Raw genomic sequence first — 26507 nt, forward strand, 5'->3', positions numbered from 1 at the left:
TGATAAGCTAATATGTAAATATCCTTTTGATATGCTGAGTTAACCAAGGTATAAAGACTTACACAGGCTTCCATATTTTTACCCTAATATATTATTAAACTTAATGCCAGTATTCCATAATATAATTTAGTAAAAGAGCCAAAACAGATAAATAAATAATAATGCTACAACACAAGCTATTTCTAAAAATGCAAAAATGCTAAAGTGTTCTGGAGCATTTAAACGGTAAGATTCTACTTGATTGGTAGCCTCAACATCATTAAGGAGCATTTTAAAGGGGTAGTTCTAAGTAATTTTGTGCCATTTTTGATTAGTTCAGTTAATTAAGGATTGAGAGTCAGCCTACTTTAGTGGAAAGAGCAGAGACTTTGAAGTGTTGAGAAACCCTTGAGAATTGAAACCCCAGCTGTTCTAGTTTTACCTGGTCTCTAGCAAGTCTTAACCCCTTCCCCAAGCCTAAATTCATCTTATATAAAATCAGAAAAATGATATGTAATCCCCAGGATTGTTTTAGAGATTAGATTAGAGACAAAGTGTCTAAAGCATCTAGAATACCACTTGCTATAAAATAGATTCCCACTGAGTAGTAACTATTATTTTAAGCTGCAATCTAAACCCCACTGTACTGGATTTTTAGTCCAACACCTTGAAAATATATATGCCTTTCACAGGCACTTATTATCTTCTCTATGAATTTTTATTTTTTAGATTACATATGTGCAATCATTTCACTGGAAACGTGTTTTCAAATCAGAGCATGGTTCTAGATATAAAATCTCACAAAACACCTGATTCCTTTGAGAAGTATATTGATTTAAGGTTAGATTGTATTCTTGTACTCAAGATGTAAGTATTCATAGTTAAAGCAAAACCATTAGAGTACATGAGACTTTGACATATTTAACCAGTACAATAATATCAAACATAGTAGGTGATTACATGTCTATGAAATAATTTTGAAATGTAAAAATAAAATAAATGAAGAGAAAGTGAAAATAAATTCTAATAGAGCTAGAAGTGGCATAATGCACAGGTGCCAAGTTTCAGTACGGCAGTTGTCTTTGGATCCTCAGTGCTTCTTAATAGAGCCTGGAATATCTCAGATGCTTAAAACTAAGTTTATGGAATTGAAGTTAGTGTTTTCATCATGTTCATTACCTCATCTTATTTTTGCATTGGTATTAATTGGTGCCTAACTAACATTTGTGGGAATTGTGACTAAACTGAATCAAATTTGATAGTTATATTTAACTTCTGGCCTTTAAATTCCTTTCACAGTTTCCTGATTCTGATTCATTATTACCCTTTTACCATTGATTTTTAGTATATGTGTTTCATTAGTACACCTGAAATCCTATGTTGAATTAGACTAATTCCCTCAAACAAATTAACTTTCAGGTAGTATTCTTTCAGGTACAGCTTAATTTCCATATCATCTCTGTTAAATAATAGCATTGCAAAATTAATAATATTTTATGGTTTCATGCATCTTTTGTGTTCTAATAAGGGGACATATTTTCTGTAAGCATGAGTATCCTGTTTGTCCCTGATACAAAGGAACTAGGAAATAAGTTTTAATGGCTTGGCCACTACCACTCATAGTAGGCTGTATTATCACCTCTGTGACTTTCACACTCCTCTTGGACACACTCATGGGTAAAGTGTACGTAGAATTCTCTCAGCATTTCAGGATGTGAAGAGACTACATGAGCAAATAATCACTTTCTGCAGTGTAGTGCAATTTATGTAGATTATGGACATTTTCTAATTTTCTTTTTTCAAGCTCTGATTTTTATCCTTTTTGTCTCTCATCCACTTTGTTATGCTCCTTTGCAGCTTCGAACCATGTAGTATCTAATTTGTGAAGCAGAGAAAACAGGTGGCCTATTTGAATTGTGGCTTTGAAGTCAGGTCTGGTGAGAAAGAGGGAAGCCTAACAACTGCTGTGGAAGGAGACTTGGATTAGGAGAAACCAGTTCAGACAAGAAATGTATGTGCAAAGTAGTCATTAAGCAGGTGTCTAAAACTGTCTTCCCATTAAGAGATAGTTTGTTCTTATTTGCAATGTATATAAGCATGTATTGTCAAGGGAGTCACGTTTCAAAGCAATTAAGTCTTTGAACTAGTATTCATTTATTTGTTCATTCACTCAACAAATATTTATCTAGTACCTACTGTATGCTAGTCACTCTTCAAACACCTGGGAATACCACACAAACTTACACAAAACAAACATGTCTGCATCGATGAAGCTTTTACTCCAGTGCAAGGAGCAGAAAACAAATATATCAGTAATGATAAAGGTTACAAAGCAGAATTAGAGGATGGAATCTGTGGTTACCATTTTAGATACAGTGGTCAGAGAAGTTCATTGCCTTTCATATATAACTGGGAAGAAAGATCTAAATCTAGTCTTTTCTACTTTCCAATGAATACTGATATAATTTTTATTAATAATTCTTAAAGATTTTTTGAAAAGTGCTAATGTCACTCCCCTTATTATGTGTTAGCTTTCTGGGGACACTCACCATTCCCTATCAGGTTTTGTAGACAGCCTGGTATAAAGTATTCTATTTTCCCAGTAGTCCATAGAGTTTGCAATTCAGCGGCTGGCTAACCATGGAGAAGATGGCAGGGACAGTGTTCCTGGGAGGAAAGAGATGGAAAGGTGAAAAAAACTCAGGACTAATTTGACAAGCACTTTAAACTAGGGAAAGAGACCTGGTCTTTTAGTGCACCTTAATCCCTAATGTGTTGCTACACATTCCCTTCCTCTGGCTTTCAGAAATCCTGTCATAAAATGAGAAAATCCAATCATTGAAACAGACCTATGGTCTTCTTGGTTTTCAGTGTCTTAGAGATGTGGAACTGAAGAAAAAGAGCATTTTTGTCAGGTGCATTGGATCAGTTTGTGCTCTTATAATTCCAGATTGGGACTGGAACTCATATTCTAATAGAGATATTATTATGCAAGCTACTGAGAATGGGTAATAATATTTGCCCACTTTTAAATTTATCTTCAAAATTTTATATAATTTTATATATTCTAGAATATATATATATATATATATACATACACACACACACACACACACACACACACACACATTCTCTTTGGGTCCCCAAGAGTTTAAAAAAATAGTAAAGACTAACTTGGAAAACTACTTTAAACCACCATACATCATATTATTTATATGGTGAAAAGGAATACCAGATTCCAAACAAATGACTTAACAATGCAGAGAATCCCACCTATTAAGTTGGAAACTGCTTTAGAGTGAATCTTCTGAATAGAATTCTACTAAGCTCTTTAAGAATGTTGTGAGACAATTACCCACAAAGCTCTCAAAAGTACAATATCATTCTGTACAGAAGGAAGAAATGAGAAAATGACTTAATAATTCCCCCCATACAAGTTAAAATGATAGGCTATCGTATATCTGCTCCCTTACTTTTTTTTCCCTTCTAAAATTTGTTTAAAACTGTAATCTTAGGGATAAAATATCTCATAAAAAGTTTAATATCGTGAGTTATTTTGTAGAAAGGAAATTAATTCACATATATTACCAAATGAAAGTCCCAAATGGTAAAGCTCTTTCTGGAAAAGGTTATTGGTAATGACCAAATTCGTCACTCTTTGGAATCTTGTAAAGGTCACAATAGAAGGTTTTCACTTGTTTTAAATAAAATTCTATATTTTAAAAATAAATATGCTTTTCTTCCATTTCATAGAAATATCAACACTATTTGTACTATAATTTACTTTCTGAGCCTCTGACATTTACCCAGCTGACTGTCTTTGGAGAACAATCTCTTGACTGAGAAACACTGTAGGTAAGAAAACTGTCAATTACAAATTGCTCTTTGATGCATTGCAAAGTGCTGGAACTCTTCAAATTTGAAAAACGACCTTGTTAAATACTTTTGTGTCTACTACCTCTACCTTAAATTTTAAACAGCCTTTGTATAAATGCAGAGTAATGTAACTAACAAAGATATCATCTTTGATAGTCAACAAAAAGAAAAATTCTGCTACAAACCTATTAGAGTATTTCTAAGTTCACAAAATGTTGAATCAGATTTCAAATATTTTGAAAACCTCAGTATTATAGGCTTATCCTATTATCTTGAGGGAAATATACTTTCTTCATAAGATGAATAATTGAAATCATGAATTGAAATAGTATTACTGTTTACAGATATAATTTGAATTAATAGTGAAATTGATATTACTTTTAATAATAGAACAAGACTGAATATATAAATTATTGTTTTGTGCTTTTGTATTTATTTTGAAAATATTTTAATACATATACTATATCAAGTCTTCAAAAGTAAAGTAAACATTTTCCAAGAGTAATTCAAAGGAATAGTTAAAAAGAAAAAAGCTAATGTACACAAATTGTTTGTCAAAGATGAATGGTTTTACTAACGTAAGTGTCAACATTGTAAATTATATATTTACAAATGTATCGTATAACACACAAATCTAATTAATGCATTTAGTATCATATACATTCATCAAATTTTTATTGTATCATAAACTGTATCTCCCATGTAATGTCTTCAAAATATTATATATTTTATAATTAAGCTCATAACTTTTGCTGAGAAAGAATTTCCTTTCTCAGTGAAATTCAATGTAAGCTCTGAAATGAATAATATATAAGTATTTTTATATTGACACAACAATCCTCTCCAAAGAAGAGAAACAACAATTACATTCTTCTAATTATGGCTAAAGCTGAGTTTAAAGAGTTACTTGGATTTAACCAAATAAGAATTTATGTCTTAAAATGTGTATCTTTCAAGACTTTTATGTTTTGCTTTGGCATAAAATAAAATATTATTCAATATATTTCATTTTTATAGAGCTGAGATAAATAAGATTTTTCTGGATGTCCATGTCCAAGAGAGTAAATATATCATAAGTTTTGTGGTATAATAAATGCTAATGTTGCAGAGATTTTGATGAAGATATATCTATATCATCTATATCTATCTATCTATATAAATACCTGTTAGGATATATGGGAGATATAGAAAAAAGTATATATATATATGTATGTATATACATATATATATATATATATATATATAACCCATACAAACGTGTATTTGTGTATTCCAGAGAGACTGAATGCATTATGATCAGTTATTTTATAGTCAAATAAATGCTTCACTTCAACTCTATGATAGTTCCCAAAATACATGTGTTACTTCAGAACGTATTTTAAATATGATTTTATAAGTCACTATTGGCTTATATAATGAATGCAGATATTCATTTATATCTTCATTAATGTATTCATTCAAAAATATTATGTTAGGTTTTAAACTCTGGGTTATAATTTCAAATAGGACAACTGTTCTGTCCTCTAGGAGGTCATAATCTCATTGTGGCAAGCAAGTAAACAGGCAATTTAGATACAGCATAAGAGGTGATATAAAGAAGATAAAGTTAGAGGAGTATATCAGCGAGGCAGCTGTGGGGTTTAAAGGAGGCTTCCAAGAATGTATGATGTAAGTCAGAAAGAGAAAAACAAATACTGTATGCTAACACATATATATGGAATCTAAAAAAAAAAAAAAAAATGGTTCTGAAGAACCAAGGGGCAGGACAGGAATAAAGATGCAGACTTAGAGAATGGACTTGAGGACAAAGAGGGGGGAAGGGTAAGCTGGGATGAAGTGAGAGAGTGGCATGGACATATATACACTACTAAATGTAAAATAGCTAGTGGGAAGCAGCCACATAGCACAGGGAGATCAGCTCGGTGCTTTGTGACCACCTAGAGGGGTGGGATAGGGAGGGTGGGAGGGAGACACAAGAGGGAGGAGATATGGGGATATATGTATATCTGATTCATTTTGTTATGAAGCAGAAACTAACACACCATTGTAAAGCAATTATACTCCAATAAAGATGTTAAAACAAAAAAGAATGTATGACTTCTAAACTAGATAGTAAGGGATTGGAAGGAATGGGCAAAGCAGATTGTAGTTGGTATTGAAGTAGGCAAAAGTGGTGTTGATATGCAACATTAATAGTTTTGCAATGAAAAGGCAGGTCAAACATAAACAGGTACGGCATTTGCACATTTGCAATTCCCTCATTTCCAGAATACTCCTTATTAACAGCTAAACAGCAAGTCTAAAGTTTTCATCTAAATAAGAATAGACTTTAGGCAAAAATTTCCATGTCTAGACTGCCATGATTTCTGCAGACTCCTGAATTGGCTTGTTGGTTTCTCTTTGAACAAGTGAAACGTTTCTTAGCTCATTTTGTGTTTCACTTGCTAATTCCAGTGAAGAAATTTTCAACTACAATAAGATACTAAAATTTAAAAAAATTCAGATTGTGATTTAAATAACACACATTCTCAAAATCAAGATATTGCTTTGTAAGGGGGACTACATTTTGGTACCATTTCCAGTTGCAAGTTGAAAATTAGAATTTCTCTTTCTTTGGGCCTATATATATCTTGCTATACATAATTCTATATATTGCATACTGTTTCAGAGCACATGATTATTGAAGTCAGATACCTGTCATGTGTTGCAATGTTGTGATGTCTCCTTTCATCTGTTTGTTCTTCCTTGTTATTTCCCTGAACTTTTGTTAGCATAGAGGGCATCCTTATTAGAATGTTCATCAAAGTGAGGTTTCAACACTGCCTATGTTAATAAAATCATCAAGCATTCCTTTATAGGCATGACAGGGAAAATGCTTATCTATCATGAGTGTTTCATTAAGTGGCACAAAGCCAGAAGTTCTAGGAACAATGCCAGATTTTTTTTTTAAATAAGTTTTCGGTAGCATGGAGTTCCCCTCATTTCAAGATCTATGCAATATGTGGAGTTACTTGCTTCTGTATCCTTATAGCGCACCTTGCCACACAGTATACAGGAACTTTGATTAGGATTTTTTGTATCTCTGCTCGGCAAGGATAAAATAACTCAGAAAAATATTCTGTATCCTGTCCCAGACATCCAAAAATGTGCAAAGAGAAAAAGAATCCCCGAAGTTCCAGTTAAACCCATTTTACAAGGTACTTTATGTGAGTTCATCTTTTTTCTATTACAATTTCATTTTTAAGCAAATGTTCCCAGGCATTTTTTGTAAAATTAACCAACCAAAGAGGTTATTGCTGACCAGTTTCATCAAAATCTCTCTCGAATTATATCAGAAAACCCATTCAAATATCTATGTACCACCTAATGGTAGAGCTACCTGAGTTGCACAGTAAGAATAATACTATTTTGAAACAGATAAAGCAAATTGCCTGTCTCCCTTCTCTTAGGAATGATGTTAAACACATCTATAACACTTTAGAGAATGCTTTTGGGCTGAAATGAATCAAATGTGTCCTTCTCCAGTCACTGATGGAAAAATCGACCATAGTGGACCCTCAGGTGATGCCCACAGTAATTTCCCCATCAAGTTTACCTTAAGTAACAAGATTGCCTCTCCCTGATACTGCATGGTGCACATTGTTTTGGATGTACTCTGGAAGTAGCAACCCTTTTGTTCTGGAGACAAATCCTCAACCTAGGGGTATCCTGATAGAAAGGTGGTATTTGAGTGGTAATCCTTCCATTGACAAAGCAGCTGCCAGCACACTCTGGGACAAAAGCTTTGTTCTTGACAAATAGGCAAAGCAGTTGGTAGTTGGTATTGAAGTAGGCAAAAGTGGTGTTGACATGCAACATTAATAGTTTTGGACATATTAATAAATGTCACAAATATCTACTACGGGTAAGCTTGGAAAGTTGCCAGTAACAAGTGTTTCATTTGCCTGTGGAGTCAATAATTAGCCGGGGCAGCATAAAGTTATTTCTGTCCCCACCCAACACCAATCTCTGTCCCTACCACCAATGCTAAAATTATCTATGAAGCTTTCAAGTTAGAAATCAGACTAATGCTTTTGTCTTAGTCTTTGACATTTACACTGCCAGATTAGGAAGTAGATATCAACAAGGTGGCTGGGTAGGATGTGATCCTTGAAACCAAAGATCCCAATAAACAAAATACTCCATATGCCATTTATCATAGGAATGAGTAAAAGACAAAGAAGGAGAGGAGCTGAGTTTCAATTTTGGTTCATGCAGTTAACTTAAATTTGTGTAACATAGTCAGTGATTTAGAGTGCATTTAATCATATATTGTAATAAATTGTAATAATTTGTCATTCTCACCATTTTGTAATTAAAGTTTTTAGCTTTCTCTTTAGACAGTTTTCAGAATTGAGATTTCTTTGTTTATTAATTCAATTAGCAACTAAGTATTGAGTCTCTACTGTTTATCTATGCATGATCCACTCCTCAGGGATGGGGCCCATGTGTCGTTAATCTCTGTGTCTGTAGCTCCAAGCTAAGGGACTGGTACATCACACCAGATAGATAAGTATTTGGCAAGTGAATTTGGTATGCCAAGGGGCCAGCAGTTACTAAATTAAAGAAAATTTAGTCCTCAAAGTACATACATTTTTGCCACAAGTCAGATAATCAAATTGATGCTTATAGTTATAGTTTTGTGACTGAGGTTTACTGCAAAGTGCTCTGGGGTCCTAAAAGAAACTGGAGCATCAGGAGTTGGCATCCTGCAGGAGGTGATATTTTAACTGTATTATATTCAGTTTAATTTGAAAAATCCTTTGAAAAATAAGCATGAATTAGGAGAAGAAAGGGAGAGGCTTTCTCCTGTAGTACAAACACCATATGAATGACCAGAGAAAGGAACAACATAAAGCATTTGGGAAATGTAGGCAGTTCCATTGCCTGGAGGGAGAGGGTGTGTGTGTGTGTGTGTGTGTGTGTGTGTGTGTGTGTGTGTGTGTGTGTGTTTCTATAAATGGCTTTAACTAAAGCTGGAATGAGAGACAGGTTTTATCTGGATCATGAAGGTCCAGGGTTTTTAATTGAAGACATTGGACTTACTTTTGAATGCTAGAGGAGAAATCAAAGAACTTGAACATAGAAAAAGACACAATCTGCTTATCATGTAGAAAGACCATTCTGCCTGCAAGGAGGAGTAGAGCTTAGATATAACCAGAGTGCAGGCAGAAAGACCAGTCAGGAGATTGTTACTTTACAATTAGATAAGAAGTAAAGTGCTTTTTGCTCATCATTCATTTTAATTGTTTAATATAATTTCATTGCTGTTTGTATTCAAACATTTATTACAAAAATCAACCTGGCAAATATTTTAGAATTTCCTGGAACCCCATCCTGTGATAATAAGTTCCTTTTTAATTAGTGGAAATCAACATTCATTTTTGTTTAATAAAAAGGCAATATTATATTTTCAAACTTTAGTTAGAAATAGTGATTAATATAGAATGTACAATTTGCATATTAGATATCCTGGACTAGGTAAAATTTGTAAACTTAACCAGAGCCCTGCCATACTTCTGAATTTTCTTTCAAAGCAAATGTAAAGTGTTTCTTTCAAATTTCTCTCATCAGTGACTTTAATTAGTGATTAGTGGTTATTGCTTGTGGTTTTTGCATCTCCTCTATTAATAAGAGATCACAAACTAATGATTACTTCAAAATGTGCTAAAATGAATCATCCTTAAAAAAATAACTTTTTTGTTACTGTTTTATGCATGCTGCTCTCAAAAACAAGATGTGGGGTAAACCAGGAAAATGAATAATGTTATATTGAGCTTTTATAACCATATTTTTTCCTAGGGAGTAGGACAAATATATTCATCAAAACCACACTCCAAAAGTGTGACAGTACTAGCTATTTCATTCAAAGAACTTGGAGTTTAATATAATGTAAAATGTAAATGATTAGTCAATTCATGTCAGTGTAAAACGGACAACAAAGTGACATTTCAATTTAAACAGAAACTGCTACAGCCAACCTTAATCAGATGTCCTAATAAATGAGCTGAAGGACATTATTGCAAATTTCTTTATCCAAAAGAAAACCAATTCCCATGGCTCTTGTTCAAATACCACACAAAATAGTATGGAAATAATCATGAACAGAGTTGAAGTGAATATCAATGTGTTGTTCTAAGTTACAGATTCTCCTCTATTTTTATTTCCTTTCGAATAGCATTCAATCATTCAAATATATATAAATACATATTATAAATCATATAAATATATTTGAATATATATGATATATATCACTTAATATATGATATATATACATCACTTAATACAATACAATAACTACTTGTAGAACTCTTACTAAGGGCAAGGTGTATAGTATATTTTGATGAGTGACATATACTAAAAGAGGAATTCATCATGTATTCATTTATTAATTGACCAAATATTTGTTGAACTACTATTTTCTATTAAAGACCATGTAACTGCCCTTGGGAAGGAAGAGAGATATTAAACTAATAATCTCACTATCAGAGAAAAATTGACAATTCTGCTAAGTGTTGTGAAGGAGAGATATGCCATATGTAAGTGAGGGGGTCTTCTAGTCAGAAAGGTCAGGACAATCCTCCTTGACAAAGTTCTATTTTAGCTGACACTTGAAGTATGAGTTGTACTTAAGTTAAAGGGAGACGAGGAGAGCATCTAGGAAAAAAGAAATACCATGTGTAAATTACTAGTAGTTGGAGAAATCATGATGATCACTATGAACTAAAATGAGGCCTGAGTGATTGAAGTGAAGAAAGCCTAGTATGGAAAAATCCCAGAGGGAAAGGACAGAAGAATTTTAATCAGGAGTGGATAATTTGGAGGAGAGGGTCTGGAAAGACAATTTCAGATTCTGATTTTTTTAATCTCCCTCTAGCTATGGTGTGGAAAATAGACTGGCTAAGACACAGAGTAGTAGGTCTAGCCCAGGGGAGAAATCTGAGGCAGAGATGAGCATTGATGGTGATTACCCCTCTGAGTGTGGTTGAGATTACCTAGGAAGAGAATATGAAGTGAGAGAGGAGAAGGTTTTGCATTGAACCTTGAGGAACTCTAAATTTAATGGCTAGGTAAAGGAGGGTGAGATGACAAAAGAGACAGGAAAGGAGCAGCCAGAGGGTTATGAGAAAACTAGGAGAAATCATGTCATGGAAATGAAGGGAAGGAAAGTGTTTTAAGACAGTGGTTATTTGGCTCAAATACTACAAAGATATGAAATAAGTACTTTAAACATATCTATTATCTTTATCAACATGAAATCATTAATCACACTGGTGAAAATTACTTCATGGAATCATGATGATTGAAGGCATGTTAGCATGAGTAGGGCAGTGAGTAGGAACAAAAGAAATTGCGACCTTGGGTATAGTTCACTATCTGACCTTCTGGCTATAAAGGAGAGAAGAGAGATGAGCCTGTAACTGGAGAGGAAGGAAAGAGAGAATAAAGCTTGGATTTGTGTTTTTCTTTGTTTGTTTAACTAATTAAATAAATGTGACTATGTTTAAGATCTCTGGGGCAATGAGAAGAAGTTGAATGTATGAGAGAAAGGATAGAATTGTCAGAGAAGGATAAAGTACTTGTGACTATAGGAGTAGATGGGATCTACAGCCAGGTGGGGAGATTTTCTTCAGACTGGCAGATGCAGAACAATTCTTTACTAGTAAAATGGGATGCATGTAGGTGGATCAGGGAGACTATCTAGTGGCTTCTACTTTTTCTTTTCCACAGAGCAGAAGATAAGGCACAGGGAAGATGTATTGATTCATTCAAAGTTGGGCTTAAAATAAAGAAATAAGCTCTAAGCGGTATGAATAATATTAAGAGTGCCATGAAGTTCAAGTTAAAAAAGGGAAAGGAGAGTTGTAAAGATTGATGCAAAGTAGAGGGGTCAGGAAAAGGAAGAAAGGAGGTGTCTATATTGCTGAATAGTTGTAGTGAGAGTACGTGAATAAGTACTCTGAAAGGAGAAAGATAACAAGAAGCTTACAGTTTTTAAACAGAAATTTATCCTAAGAAATAAGGCAATACTTCCAGAGTTCAAGGAAGGAAAAAAATCTGCAAAAGTTAGTGCAGCACTTATGGAGTTGAAAGATTAGACGTATGGTACTTTATTTTATTTTATTTTTTAAATTTTAATTTATTTTTTTAAATAGCAGGTTCTTATTAGTTATCTATTTTATACATATTAGTACATATATGTCAATCTCAATATCCTAATTCATCCCACAACCACCCCCACCCCCGATTTATCCCCTTGGAGTCCATACGTTTGTTCTCTACATCTGTGTCTTTATTTCTGCCTTGCAAACTGGTTCATCTGCACCAGTTTTCTATATTCCACATATATGCGTTAATATATGATATTTGTTTTTCTCTTTCTGACTTACTTCACTCTGTATGACACTCTCTAGAGCCATCCACATCTCTACAAATGACCCAATTTCATTCTTTTTTATGGCTGAGTAATATTCCATTGTATATATGTACCACATCTTCTTTATCCATTTGTCTGTCAATGGGCATCTAGGTTGCTTCCATGACGTGGCTATTGTAAATACTGCTGCAATGAACATTGGGGTGCATGTGTCTTTTTGAATTATGGTTTGATCTGGGTATATGCCCAGTAGTGGGATTGCTGAGTCATATGGTAATTCTATTTTTCATTTTTTTTAAGGAACCTCCATACTGTTCTCCATAGTGGTTGTATCAGTTTACATTCCCACCAACAGTACAAGAGGGTTCCCTTTTCTCCACACCCTCCCCAGCATTTATTGTGTGAGGATTTTCTGATGATGGCCATTCTGACTGGTGTGGGGTGATATCTCATTGTAGTTTTGATTTACATTTCTCTAATAATTAGTGATGTTGAGCATCTTTTCATGTGCCTCTTGGCCATCTGTATGTCTTCTTTGGAGAAATGTCTATTTAGGTCTTCTGCCCATTTTCTGATTGGGTTGTTTGTACTTTTTAATACTGAGCTGCATGAGCTGTTTATATATTTTGGAGATTAATCCTTTTGTACACATGGTACTTTAATAGGTTGCAATAATACTTGAGATAAAGGTTAGGGTGAGTTGTTGGAGGTCATGAAAATTCCAGTGAAGGGAGGCCCAGAAATGAAGGAACAATGACAGATTTTCATATAGAATGATGATCAGTTCAATTTAGCTAAAGCAGAGGGCATACGAAGGGAGCAGTAAAATAAAGTTTGGAAAGGAAGGTTGAGATGCAGATTGGGGAGGGCTTTCAAAAAAACTAGGAAGTCAATGTAAATATTTCATTACAAAACCTTCCATTGTAAAAAGCAAAGGCAGCAGAGATTTCTAAACATATGTGAACAACAAGCAGATCAAAACTAGAATGTATCTAGCCAGATATTTTCTGGATTAAAAATGGCCATCTGTGGATCTGCCAATGAAAACATGATCAAGTGCCACAATAAAAATATCAACACAGCTACACTTTGCTTCATTAAACACTGAGAGCATTGACAAGTGAACCAAAATATTGGCCTTTTCCAAATGGCATGTTGTGTAATTTATGAAGCAAAAATCTGAAATTTGATCTTTAATGTAAAATCATATATATGAGGCATCTTCTAGTTTTAATAATTTTTGTTACAAATCACAGAACGAGGGGCTGCTCTTGAAATAGAAAACTGATATCTTCAAGGTAAGTTTAACCAAGGATATTCTAAAAGTCCTGGATAAGTGACTATTTCTCCTTTTCACATCTAGAAAATATTGAAAATATTTTTGTTAGGACCTGCCCCTTCTGGCTCCTGGGCTAGAAAAGAGAGTTGACGCCGGCCACAGTGAGGAGTCCTGGGAGGCACTGGCTGCTCAGCGGTTCTGAGGAGTGCCTGCCACTGGTGGCCTTTTTGCAGACATATTGCTGTCACTGAACACTGGCCCATTGGAAAGCACTGGAGAAGCTCAGCCATCAGTATGTCCAAGTACAAACTGATTATGTTAAGACATGGAGAGGGTGCTTGGGATAAAGAGAACCATTTTTGTAGCTGGATGGATCAAAAACTTAGCAGTGAAAGAATGGAAGAAGCTCAGAACTGTGGGTAGCAAATCAAAGCCCTAAACTTTGAGTTTCATCTTGTGTTCACATCCATCCTGAACCGGTCCATCCTCACAGCCTGGCTGATCCTGGAAGAGCTGGGGCAGGAGTGGGTTTACATGGAAAGCTCCTGGCATCTCGATGAGCGTGACTATGGAGCCTTGGTCGGTCTCAACAGGGAGCAAATGGCTTTGAATCATGGCGAGGAACAAGTGAGGCTGTGGAGAAGGAGCTAAAATGTGACCTCACCACCCATAGAGGAGTCCCATCCTTACTACCACGAAATCTACAACAACTGGAGGTACAAAGTGTGTGATATTCCTTTGGATCAGCTGCCACGATCCGATAGCTTAAAGGATGTTCTGGAGAAACTCCTTCCTTATTGGAAGGAAAGGATTGCTCCTGAAGTATTAAGTGGTAAAACCATTCTGATGTCTTCTCATGGAAATAGCAGCCGGGCACTACTGAAACATCTGGAAGGTATCTCAGATGAAGACATTATCAACATTACTCGTCCTACTGGAGTGCCCATTCTCCTGGAACTGGATGAGAACCTGCATGCTGTTGGACCTCACCAGTTCCTGGGCAACCAAGAGACTATCCAAGCAGCCATTAAGAAAGTAGAGGATCAAGGAAAAGTGAAATGCGATGACAAATAAAATCTTTCCCACGTGCTGTCTAGGAATAGCTGCAGAAGGAGAGACATGCAGGGTGTTATGGATGCTGATCTCCCTCCCCCCCACCCCACGCTGATTTTTCCAGATCTAGGCTGTGGGGTGGAGTTTGCATAAGTAACTAGGTAAGTTATGTTGGCTCAGATAAAGGCTTTAGGATGCCTTGAGTACTAATGTCATAAGCCTTATGCTTTAGCCCCTGTCGGCCCCTTTTGAATTAGTCACTAAGTTAGTCACCAGTGGGGCTTAATCAATGTCTTAAGTTTCGTTTCCGAGACGGGAGAGAAACAAGTGAAGTTCAAGTTCAAGGTATTCCTCATTCAATAAATCAGTATAGAGTGACCACTGACAGGCATTACTTACTTCAATAGGTAGTTCATGTTTATATTTACTGAGACTTTCTAGGATGATAATAAAGGACGTTAGATAACACACTATACTTAAGTATTTATTACTAGTCTTTTCCTCTAGGGAAAGAGATGCTTTGATAGGTTAAGACCAGAGGTCCATTAAATGGGAGAGTCACTGATGGATTCCTCCAAGACAGCCAACAACAAACACCAAGGCCCTTTGCCTCATGACATTTGGTGGAATTCCTCTTCAGCTGCTAGAATTAGCAGCATATGGACAGCTATAGCTGTTCATGTTCTCTTTTTGTTTCGTTTTTGTTTTTTAAACTTTAATCTTGGGGTCTTTAAAATTAATTTAAAAATAAGTTCTGTGACTGAAAATGGTACCCATTCCAAGTATTTCCATATGATTCATAAATATTAAGTACAGGCTTCTGAATTAGTCTCTGCTCTTATCTTCCTGTAACACAAAGAGTTGTACTTATTTCAACACATAGATATGCCTAATTCTCTAAAAATTGAAGGTCGACTCAGCGGGAAGGTAGAATATAGTGGGTGTAATTTTATTCACTTGAACAGGGGAAATGGTATATTCACATTTGTCACATACATTTGTTCTTTATCTGCTGAGGGCAAAACATTATGGTACATAGTCTATAGTATTCAGGGTAGGCCACAGATGGAATTGACTGCTTATCAGTCTTGATATAGGATGCTTTTAGATGCTGGAGATAGGTAAGTCATCATTTCTTTAAGCTACTGCCTTAATTCAAAGCAAGTGACATATATTTCAATGATAAAATCATGTAAACAATTTACAACTATAATAGCTGTTACAGATACCACCAGTTTTTCACAGTTTTCCATTGGTGGATTGTTTATTTGTATCCATTTTATAGTAAAACTGTCATTAGAAGGAAACAACTACCAGATCTTCCTGGAATTACAAACCTATGGCTAAGCTTCAACTCAGACCATTTTTGAACAGCTTCATCTTTGGTATTGGCATCTGGATTTTCCAGCCCAAGGGGTGACCATGTCTTAACACAGCTCAAGATCCTAGAGTTGGATTCTTCCCTTGTATTGCATCTAGATATCCACCTCCAGAGGACACCTGGCAGCACGATGTGCTCCTGCACACAAAGTTGTGATTACACCCAGTCACTTTGGAATATTACAGACTTCCTAAGAGAGAGAGAATTTTTGCTGACAGTTTCTGGTACAATTTGGTTTTATTGTTTTTGAGATCTTGGTTGAAATAAATGAAGAGATATTTATGAAAAAAAAAGAAAAAAATTTTTGTTGAACTCAAGTTCCTGTGCACAGTGCACAGTGAGGCTAGAGTTCAGAGCAGAGAAAGGTTTATTGCAAGGGCCAAGCAAGGAGAATGGGTGGCTCATGCTCAAAAGTCCAGGACTTCAAATGACTTTCAGACAAGGGTTTTTAAAGACAGAGTTTGGGGAGAGGATCTTAGGATACATGATGAGATCCTGGACCTTCTGATTGGTTGGTGGTGAGGTTCAGGGATTATGTTTCCAGAAACTCAACATTCTGGTTCTAACCAGTCCAGGGTCTCGTGCTTGTGATCAGCATGTACTCACCATCCTCCACCTGAGTGGGGATCTTAGTTTCTATAGAACAACTCAAAGATATGCATCAGATTGTTATCTGCATCCCTTCAGGAGGAACTAGGAGTCCTGTGACTCTACTGTCCTAATCATTAACTATTTGAATCTGCTCTTTGGAACTCTGGGAAGGCCTGGGAGACTAAAGCCCTCCTTTTTTTTTTTTTTTTTTTTGCTACAAACAAGAAACCAGGGACGTGGAGTGGCTTTTGTACCCAAGAGGAACCCACAGGGTCCTGCACAGTTTCAATATGAAATGGTGACGAGGCTAAAAATAATTCCAAAGTCTTTCAGATTTTGTCCTTAATCTGGATGTAAGGAGAGAGAAAAAGATGTAAGTTGAAAGTGAGAGCAGGAAACTGCTACTTTTGTTCTCTCTGGCAAAATGCTTCTGGAAAAAGAAATTGAAACCAAGATTAAAATGAGTCCTTGATAATCCCGATTTGACCATTTCTGATAGGTTACAGAAGATGAATTGGCAGAGTAAATGGAAGCCATGGTTTTGTCTTGTTTTGTTTTGTTTTTTTCTATGTATCCAGAGAAAGCCATTTTATCTCAGGTTTGGGAAGACATTGAAGGTCATTCTTCTGCTCTTATCGTATGATAATGGAAGGTGAATCTATCTACATTCCATTCCCTTTCATCTGAAATAGGTTCTCTTTAAACAGGCATTTAAACATGACCATGCTGTAATATCATTAAAAAGAAATCCATTTCCTTTTTATGATCAGTGTATTATTTATAGAGATATCCCAATATACACTAAAGCATAGGACTTTAACTTTTGTAAAATGTAGAATCCATGATCAAATTTATCTTTGCATTGTTTTTACATAAAATATTTACTTAGCAAATTAAAATATGTAAAACGATTTGGAATGTAAAACCTACTTAAGAGAAGAAACTTCCTTCTAGCAGCTTAGAATGATCATGATCATTTACTTATAAACAGAAAAAGTGCTTAAGTGATCTGTATACATGCAGTGAAGTAAGTCTGAAGTATCTTAAATTAGCAACACTAATCTCTTACAATATTCTAGAGTTTACACATTTTGTGAATTCACTTTGACTTTACTTCCAAATTAAATTATTTGGTTCAGTTTTACTGTATCCTACAGTAAGAAAAAAACTTTTATTCACTAAAATTGATTTCAAAATTCTGTTATTCTCTTGACACTGCTTGTAAAATGACAGCTTTGAAATTATCATTCCAGATGAAGTAATACTCAGTGATGATCTTAATTTAATAATTGTACAAACAAAGCCTATTAAATAAATGCTTGAGATCATTTTATTCCTTTGAACAACACACAAATTTAATAGATTGAAAATCAAAGCTGGAGTTTAATGAAGGAAGCCATTTAGATGTAAACACTAGCTTGATACTGATGTCTGGGGATCTGAGCAGTCTATAATGCAAAGCCAGGAAAACTCTGAAAACCACATGGTTGTCAGTGGCCTGGAGGAACTAAAATAGTACAGAAACTTGGCAAAGAACCCTGCTGCCCAGAGCTGTCAGTGGAGAAAACGGGAAACCACCTTATCTTATAGCACTACCAAACCTCTCAAACATGTCCTCATGTTGACCAGTTATCTCTGACAGGTAGAAGGAGAAAAAATGTAAAATATCATTGCCAATTTCACAAAAATATAACTATTCAGAAAATGATTAATAATCTGAATTCATTTAACCACTGGGCATGTTTACTTCTGAATAGACCAAGGAATTATGTTCACATCTTCCACATATGGAAGTTCCTGTCAGAATAAAGCAATTACCACACTACACTTTTTAAAACCCTGCTTTGGGCTACAAAAAAAAAAAAAAAAAAAAAAAAAAATTAGTTGACAGAGAAAGAGGCATTAAAAACCAAACATACTGAGATTTCTTTGAAAATTTATTTAATCTAAAACAAAATGTTGAAAGAAATTATCTACTTTACATTTTAGATACTCTGGAAAAATTCAGTCATTTAAAATGTCATGAGCATAAGAAATTCTTGCTTTAAAATATTTGTCAATTATTTTCCACTTGTTTCTTTTTTTGGCTTCCAGAGTTGCATTGCTTTGGAAAACCCAGTTCTACTTTGAATGCTGCAGAAGACCCCTTCTGATCAACAAACAGGAGGTGAAGTGGGGGAAAGACTGAAATCAGAAAATTGTGGAAGAGACATTTCTGTGTGTAACGCTGAGAGATTAAGATCATTAGAACACATACATACAAATTGTTTCAGTCACTTATGCACAGCACAGCCTTTATATCATCTTATGTATATGAGTATATACATTTTTTCTTAAATTATCTTGAAGACTAATGCATACACACAACACATACACACATTGAAAGTGGGATTCCAATGATGTTCTTGATTAAAATATAAATTTATTCTATACTATAATTAGGATATTTTACTTTTCAACACAGGGCCTTACTTGACCAACCAGACAACTAATGCTAGAAAGAAAGTCTCAGAGTTCTTGGTTATTACAGAGAGAGATAGAGCATTTGCTTAGAATGAAATGGGAAGGTTGAAGGTGAAGGAGAGTCAGTGTTTCTTTTCTGCCTTCATAGCTCTCTACCAAAGGGGAAACTGAAAAATATCACACTATCATCCCTTCCTATCTCTCCAACCTCAGCTTGCATCACTCTTTCCCAGGGCCACAAAGCGCCAGCCAGATTTTCCTTCTGTGTTTTCTTTCTGTGTGCCTGACAGGACATGTTTTTCCCCAGTTCAGGGGTTTGGAAGACTAATCTTTCCATCATGAAAAACTCTTCTACCAGCCTCTACAATTCAGGTGTCAGCAAATATATCTCCCCATAAGGGAGGTGTTATAGAGTTTATGAAGTTTCCCCTCCACTCCAGGCCTTTCTATATCATTATCCTATTTTAAGGTTTTTTAAAATAATGGCATGCCTGACAGATAGTAGGTGCTCAATACATTTTTTTTTTTTTCAGTGAATAAATAGCCTTTAATGCTATCTTCTGTTCTCTGAATCCTTATTTATTTACTCAGGTTTTGTCTGCCTTTCTTTCTAGACCCAATGGAATATAAGCCACATAAAAACCAAGATCTGCTTCAAAATTTTCACTCATAACTCTAGCACCTAGGATAGCTCCTGGTCCATAGAACATTACCAATACATATCTGATGAATACATAAACTAAATATGTAAGAATGCTAGTCCATTTCACAACGATTTTGATAATTTTAAAATGATACCAGCCAGCTTAAAATAATCATGTGATTTTCTCAAAGACAATGTCATTTTTCAGCTGCATGGATCATTCAGGACTGGGAAATTACCAAGTGAGTAAGACAAAGAGAGGGAGGCAAGTGAGCTCATGGTATTTGCACTGGAGTGATTATAATTACTTGAATTTGGGAGGTCAAGAGAGAAGGGGCTGTGGTAGAAAGTGAGAGATAAATGTGATTAATGTACTGGCAAGGTCAATGTAACCAAAGAATCGTGTTGTTAAAGGTAATTAAACCAGTGAGCTAAAAGAATTGAAACATGTGGTTGGAGAGGGAAATATTTGAAATAGAGAACTCAGAAGTGGTACAATTTCTGCTAATGATAAGGTCTGAACATAGCCTGCCTCATAGGAAGTGAAAGACTGAATGAAGTGGAAGAAATGTTCACTGGAGGTAAAGAAGTAAAGGAATCAAGAGTATAAGAACTTGAATGTTTCGCTTACTAAATATTGAAGTCATTAGAATGGAGATAAGAGTAAGGATGCAGAAAAAGACTATAATTTAAAAATTAAATTCTTCACTTAATGAGAGGAATGGATGAGAGGTCAGAATAAAGGGGCAAAGAGGAAGGGTAGTGAGCAACTGAGGTGCATGGCATGAGCTTCAAAAGGATAAGGAATTTGATGCCATTATTATTTTGATTTTTCTGTCTGTATAAGGCTTAAAGGTGGTGAAATATTTTGGAAGTTGCAACTGGGAGCAAGGATGACAAATTACTTGTCACACTGACTTGAAATATAAGAACTAGAAAATTAGAACAAAAAATAAAACAAAAGACAGCCTCCACAGAAAGGACAGCAGTAGAAATGGAGCCAGATGAAGAGACTATCTGAGAGGAGATGGTGGAGGTAAAGTTGCTGTGGTACCTAACAGCTTGAGGATTGTGTTACCACACATGCTTGGGTGGAGATAAACCAATTTGCTTTATTTACAAAAGCATTAAACACAGAATAGAAACTCAGTGGCCATCAGTATTCTTAGTGCCCTCAAATCTAGGAATTACAAGTCATCAACTGAGGAATAATTGGCATCGCTGAATCAAAAGTTAGTTGCTCTGTTCTTTGTTGGCTACTTATCTATATCCCACTCAAAGCAAAGAATACTGTCAGGCACAGAGCCGGGCCTCAGTAAGCATTTGTTCAAGGAATAAATACCATTTACCATTATCTGCTATTTCTTGATTACTTATTCCTTTACTTTCAAACACCACTGGAGGGGAAAAATGAACATTTTCCCAACTAGTTTCAAAATATTGTTTTTCAGCTCTTTTCATACACCAATAACTCCTTATCATGTAACAGATGCTGTTTCTGCTTTGTGATAGCTATGCCTAATTTTGCTAAAATTGCTATCCATCATCAATTCTAAAAGCCTCATGGCATCTTGTGACATTTGGAGATCAATTGCTACTAGAGTCAATTACAAAAAGCTTTGTTTTAATGGACCTATAATTGATATTGGTATTTTCTATTTTTAGAATTTACTCAGAATATCTATCCAGATCACTGTTTTCAGTCACAGTACATAGAAAACTATATTTAGTCTCAGAAAACTGTTTAAATGACTCTCTTTTCAAAGAACATTTTCTTTAAAGTTTTGAAAATCTGGAAATTGAGAACAATGGACTTTCGTTGAGTACAAATGGGAAAAATTCGACTCAATTTCTTTCTAATGCTTTCTCTTAAAAGTCTTAATTCTCATTGAAATAAACTTTAACAATGACAGTCCACATCATTATTTAACATGTTTTTGTGAGTCTTTGAGAAAACTGACCTCACAGAGTTTGGGTTCATAAAATGATTCCTTGAATTTATTTGTTGCACAGGGGTAAATTACACTCAAAGTATAATCATTCATAGGTCTTTTTACGGTATGAAATCCTAGTTTCTGTTAAGAATTAAGCAGTATTTTTTATATTTAGAGTATTCATATTTACTAAATGCAAAATTTCTGTTACAATCTAGAAGCAACACGGTATAGTGAAAAAGAGAAGTAATAAGGTTTGAATACTGAGTACATTATTTCATTACATTATTTCATTCTTTTAATCAAGTATTTTTAACTGCCGGGAACTACCCAAAAAAGGTAGTGTCACAATGTAGAAAAATGGAGACACAGTTTCTGCCATGAGGAATTTACAGTTTCTTAAAAGATACAAGTAGCAAAGAGCAATTGTGATATGATAAGTTATATGGGACATGTTAGGGTTGCTAGACTGAATATAAGCTTCCCAGTTAAATCTTAATTTCAGATAATCAATGAATAATTTTGTAGTATAAGGATGTCCCAAATATTGCATGGGAGATAAACTTAACAGGCAATCGGTGGAAAATAGATCCAAGGTAAACTTCCTATAGAAGGAAGCCTTCACCAAAGATATGCCATCCAGGTAGGGAAGGAGTTAGACAAGTGATGATGAGAATTGTAGGTAGAAAAAACAGCATATGCAAAGACCAGACAGTAAAGAAGAGTAGAGTGAATTTGGAGGAGTATAGTAAGTTCAGTGAGGTAGCAAAAATGGCGAGACAGGAGGTTAGAGAGTTAAGCTGGGGCCCTATCATGCATGGACTAATAACTATGGTAAGGACTTTTAAATTTATCTATATTTAACTTTTTTTCTGATTTGTTTTCTTGAAATATCATCTGGCTTATAGTGTGTAGTGTAAGTTTAATTTTGGAGGGTCAGAGAACATTTTGGAGTCAATATATACAATATAACGAGAAATGATGATTGTGTATATAGGAGAGACAACAGCAATGTAAGAGCAGAGGAATCAGTAAGGAGAGAATGGAGCAAATTCAGGATTTATTTAAGAGTTATCAGTAGGATCTTGTAATTGATCATATGAGGGAAATAAAGTAACTGGAAGAGTTAAGGATAATACCTAACTTTCTAATTTATCATATAGGAGTATTAAGGTTGAATTCTCTAAGCCAGGGAATGTAGTATGAAAAATATGCTGGGGAGCCATGGCATTGTGATGTGGGGAGGTTTGTAAGGTATGATGGGCATTTGCAACGCCCAAGAGGAGATTTCTATTAGTAATTGTTTATATGTCAGTGAAGCTTACATGAGAGATCTGGGCTTCAGCAATAGATTGGGTACTGCTAGGTCATAGATAAATGTTACTCAAAGTGTGGTTTCAGATGACCTGCATCAAAATCACCACGGGTTCATGTTACAATTCTTGAGCCCCAACCAGACCTGCCAAATCTAAATTTATCACAAGCACCCAGATGATTCTTACACAGTGAAGTTTGAAAATCCCTGATAGAGATGATGGATGAAGGGGTGTACCTGGATAGTATCACCCAAGGACAGTACAGTGTAACAAGAGCACATAGTTCAGAATAATAGAGAATATTACCAAAGGAAACGGAGTCCCTGGAGAAACTTGAAGAAACTACCAGAATAATCATAAAACCAGATGAGGATGGTGTCAGGGAAACCAAGGTTATAGTGTTTCAGATTTAGATGTTCCAAATGAAATCTTTTAAAATATACAGTACTGAAAGTTTGCTTTTTACTTAGATTGTATGCTACATGCTTCAGAGACTGATTGTTTAAGTTCTAACTCTCCAGTACCTAGCACATAAGGTGTATTCAAAAATTTTTGTTTAATGAATGCATGAAAGTATTCAAGCCATAGCAATGACAAATTGTATTATTTGCCATAAATAATACTCTTCCAGATGGAATCTCTTCTGAGGGAGGAGATACATTATAAAAATATAACTTTGTAAAATATTCTATTAAATACGTGAGGTAAATATTGTTTGTTAACTTTAAATTTTGTTCACATGTAAATATTTTCTTATAAAAATGGTTATTTTATATATAAATATTAGGACTTAGATTTTCATAACATTTGAACTGGCAAAAATTGTCATGCTTTCTTATTAAAATGGAACTATCCCTTTAACTATTATTCAGTACAAGAAATCATTTAATAAGATGCTAATATGACTCTTTTACAATGACTTATCTCCACTCTGATTTTCTCTGTTGTAAATCTCCACATTGGATATGAGTGTAGCAGCTTTTCAGGTATACATTAAATGAGTTGGCATACATAACCCAGGGCTTTATATTTTAAAACACTCTTACCAGAATTCATTTTTTGAAGAATAAAAAAAGGAAATAAAAGAAAGAGGCATTAAATGGCTCTACATACTATATCTCTGTCAGTATATTAATGTGCTTAGCTTTTCAGCATCTTCTATTTCAATTTTGATTTGCTTACTCAGTGTCGTTTAATTCATCACTTCTATTTTAAAATTCCACACACCTTTCCAATGCCCACTGAAAGTTTAATTTTTATTTATCTTCATTATTCAGCACATGAAATTGTATCAAAAAACAATGAAGTAGATACAAGGAGGTTATAAAATTTTTGCAATAAATATTCTAGATATCACAAAAAAAAAGATCTCCTGTGTTGGGAAGGAATATTCATGTAAATGAAACTTCCCTATATATATATATATATTTCAGTCAAAAGAAATGACTTATTTTGCCCCGCAGGTGGAAATTCTGAATCTGCATTTAAATGGAAAGACTTGTAATTCATATTTCAGCAACTGGAATCAACAAATAGAAATCAGTTGCCTTTAAAGTTATATTGAATTATATATATGTGAAGTTTTAGATCTAATCAAATGCATCAGGTTAATTCTCTCAATGAAATATCTAGCCCATCTCTAACTTAATCATCAAATACTTGCTCCTAAGAATAGAGTAGTTTAAAATATTCATCTAGTAGTTCATTCTAATCTCATTTTTAAATATTTACTTTAGATTCCAAGGTACAAAGAAAAAACAATGTATCATTAAAACAGCTCTATATGTAAGTCTTGATTTTGTATATTATTTTAATAATGCTGTTCACTGAGAAATCATCTTCTGGAAACCTGTAAAATCATAATGGAAAGCTACACATGAAGGGCCTCATATAATAAGATGCCATTTCTGTTTATACTAATAATATGCCTACTTCAAACTCAAACCAGCTGTCAGTCAATTTAGAAATTATTCCCAGCTCATATAACTTCCACAAGTATGGGAACTGTATGTGAGCTGGGATACTGTCTGTCTTGTTTACCACCTTATCTCTTGCACCAATGAGATAATTCAGCATTTTGTAAGCATTCCATAAAGCTGAGTTTTGAATAAATTAATGAATTAAGGAATAGCTAGCTCATAATTTTCCAAGAAATCGAAATGTTGAAATAAACATTGATTCTAGTAACTCAAGATATATTAGATAGCAAAAGTAGAAGAGGGCTTCCCTGGTGGCGCAGTGGTTGCGAGTCCGCCTGCCGATGCAGGGGACACAGGTTCGTGCCCCGGTCCGGGAAGATCCCACATGCCGAGGAGTGGCTGGGCCCGTGAGCCATGGCCGCTGAGCCTGCGCGTTCAGAGCCTGTGCTCCGCAACGGGAGAGACCACAACAGTGAGAGGCCTGCGTACCACCAAAAAAAAAAAAAAAAAACAGGAGAAGAAACCTTGGGAAAAATAGTTGGTTGACTGTGACTTGGGAAAAATAGTTGTGTGAGAGATTCTGTCTCTCACACAAGACTCAGAAGTGTTTTTATGGCAGGGGCTGCATTTTGTTAAACTCCATATTCCCCTCTTCTAGTACGAAATGGTGAACACAAGTATAGTGCTCAATATTTCCTGATTGAATCAGAGTGGGCATTAGTAACTGCCCCTTCTGAGCTCCCATTTTTATAACAATATTTCGTAATTATGCTTTCACAATCTTTGAGCATACTGTTTCCTCTCCCTTTAATGCCCTCCCTCTGGTCTTCACTTGGTTAATGTCTCATCACTCCTTGCCACCTCTGTATCCTTTGGCAGAGACGATATTTAAATGCTGTTCTTTCATAGGTGTAGACTTGTTGCCTGGAAGGGGATGCCCACTCAGCTTCCACAGTCCTCAGGCCCATTTGGATCTGTGTGAAGCAATGTAACACACTCACAACAACAGAATAGGAGCAGAATGATATGCCATTTATTGGACAAAGTGGTTAAAAGTGCATGTGCCTCCCACCCCCAATCTTTCTTCCCTATCTGTAGGCTAAATTCAGAGGATCTGAGCTCTTAGGAAATTTCTGGGACACAAGAAGAAAAGGTGCTCATTTGGATGTGAACCACCCACCAATCAGAAAATACCATTTAGACTTTATATGCTCAAGAAATAGGTGTTTGCAGTATAAAGTCATTACGAATTTTGGTTTTTTTGTTGTTACAGCAGCTAGTGCCAACTTAACTGATGCATGTGCCATCTTAGGGAAGTCTTCTAAGTCTCTTGTATCAAAGGAAATTTAACTATGTAAATCAAGGAGACCCCTGACCTGAGTGTTAATCTACAAAGATACTATGAATCACTGGAATTTTATCACTTGGAAGGAAGCTTCCTCTTAGGAATAGTACTTATATGAGTGGAAGGACATTATTTTCTTAGCTGCTTGGGGGAGGAGAGTGATGGGCAGGAGGCTATGGACAGTATGCACAAATAGTGAAAGTTCTTAAAATGGCCTCTTAAGAATGGTGGGTCTGATTAATTGCATGTTTTTCTGTTTTGTGGGGGAATGCAAATTTTTGGTCAGAACCAAGTAGCTCAAGGCAATACAAA

General features: G+C 35.1%; 1 long non-coding RNA gene and 1 pseudogene across 1 annotated transcript in view; one reads left to right on the forward strand and one right to left on the reverse strand.

Annotated features, from left to right (window-relative positions):
* Window positions 1-2588: 2588 nt before the first annotated feature.
* LOC131754397 (uncharacterized) overlaps window positions 2589-26507 on the reverse strand; it is a 61408-nt gene continuing 37489 nt past the window's right edge. The window contains exon 3 of the long non-coding RNA XR_010842329.1: window positions 2589-2646. This is a non-coding gene — a long non-coding RNA (uncharacterized lncRNA). The remainder of the gene's footprint in view (window positions 2647-26507) is intronic.
* Window positions 13793-14624, forward strand: LOC131754391 (bisphosphoglycerate mutase-like; annotated as a pseudogene).

The sequence above is a fragment of the Kogia breviceps genome, chromosome 1 (genome assembly GCF_026419965.1).
Source record: "Kogia breviceps isolate mKogBre1 chromosome 1, mKogBre1 haplotype 1, whole genome shotgun sequence".
Lineage (NCBI taxonomy): Eukaryota > Metazoa > Chordata > Mammalia > Artiodactyla > Physeteridae > Kogia > Kogia breviceps.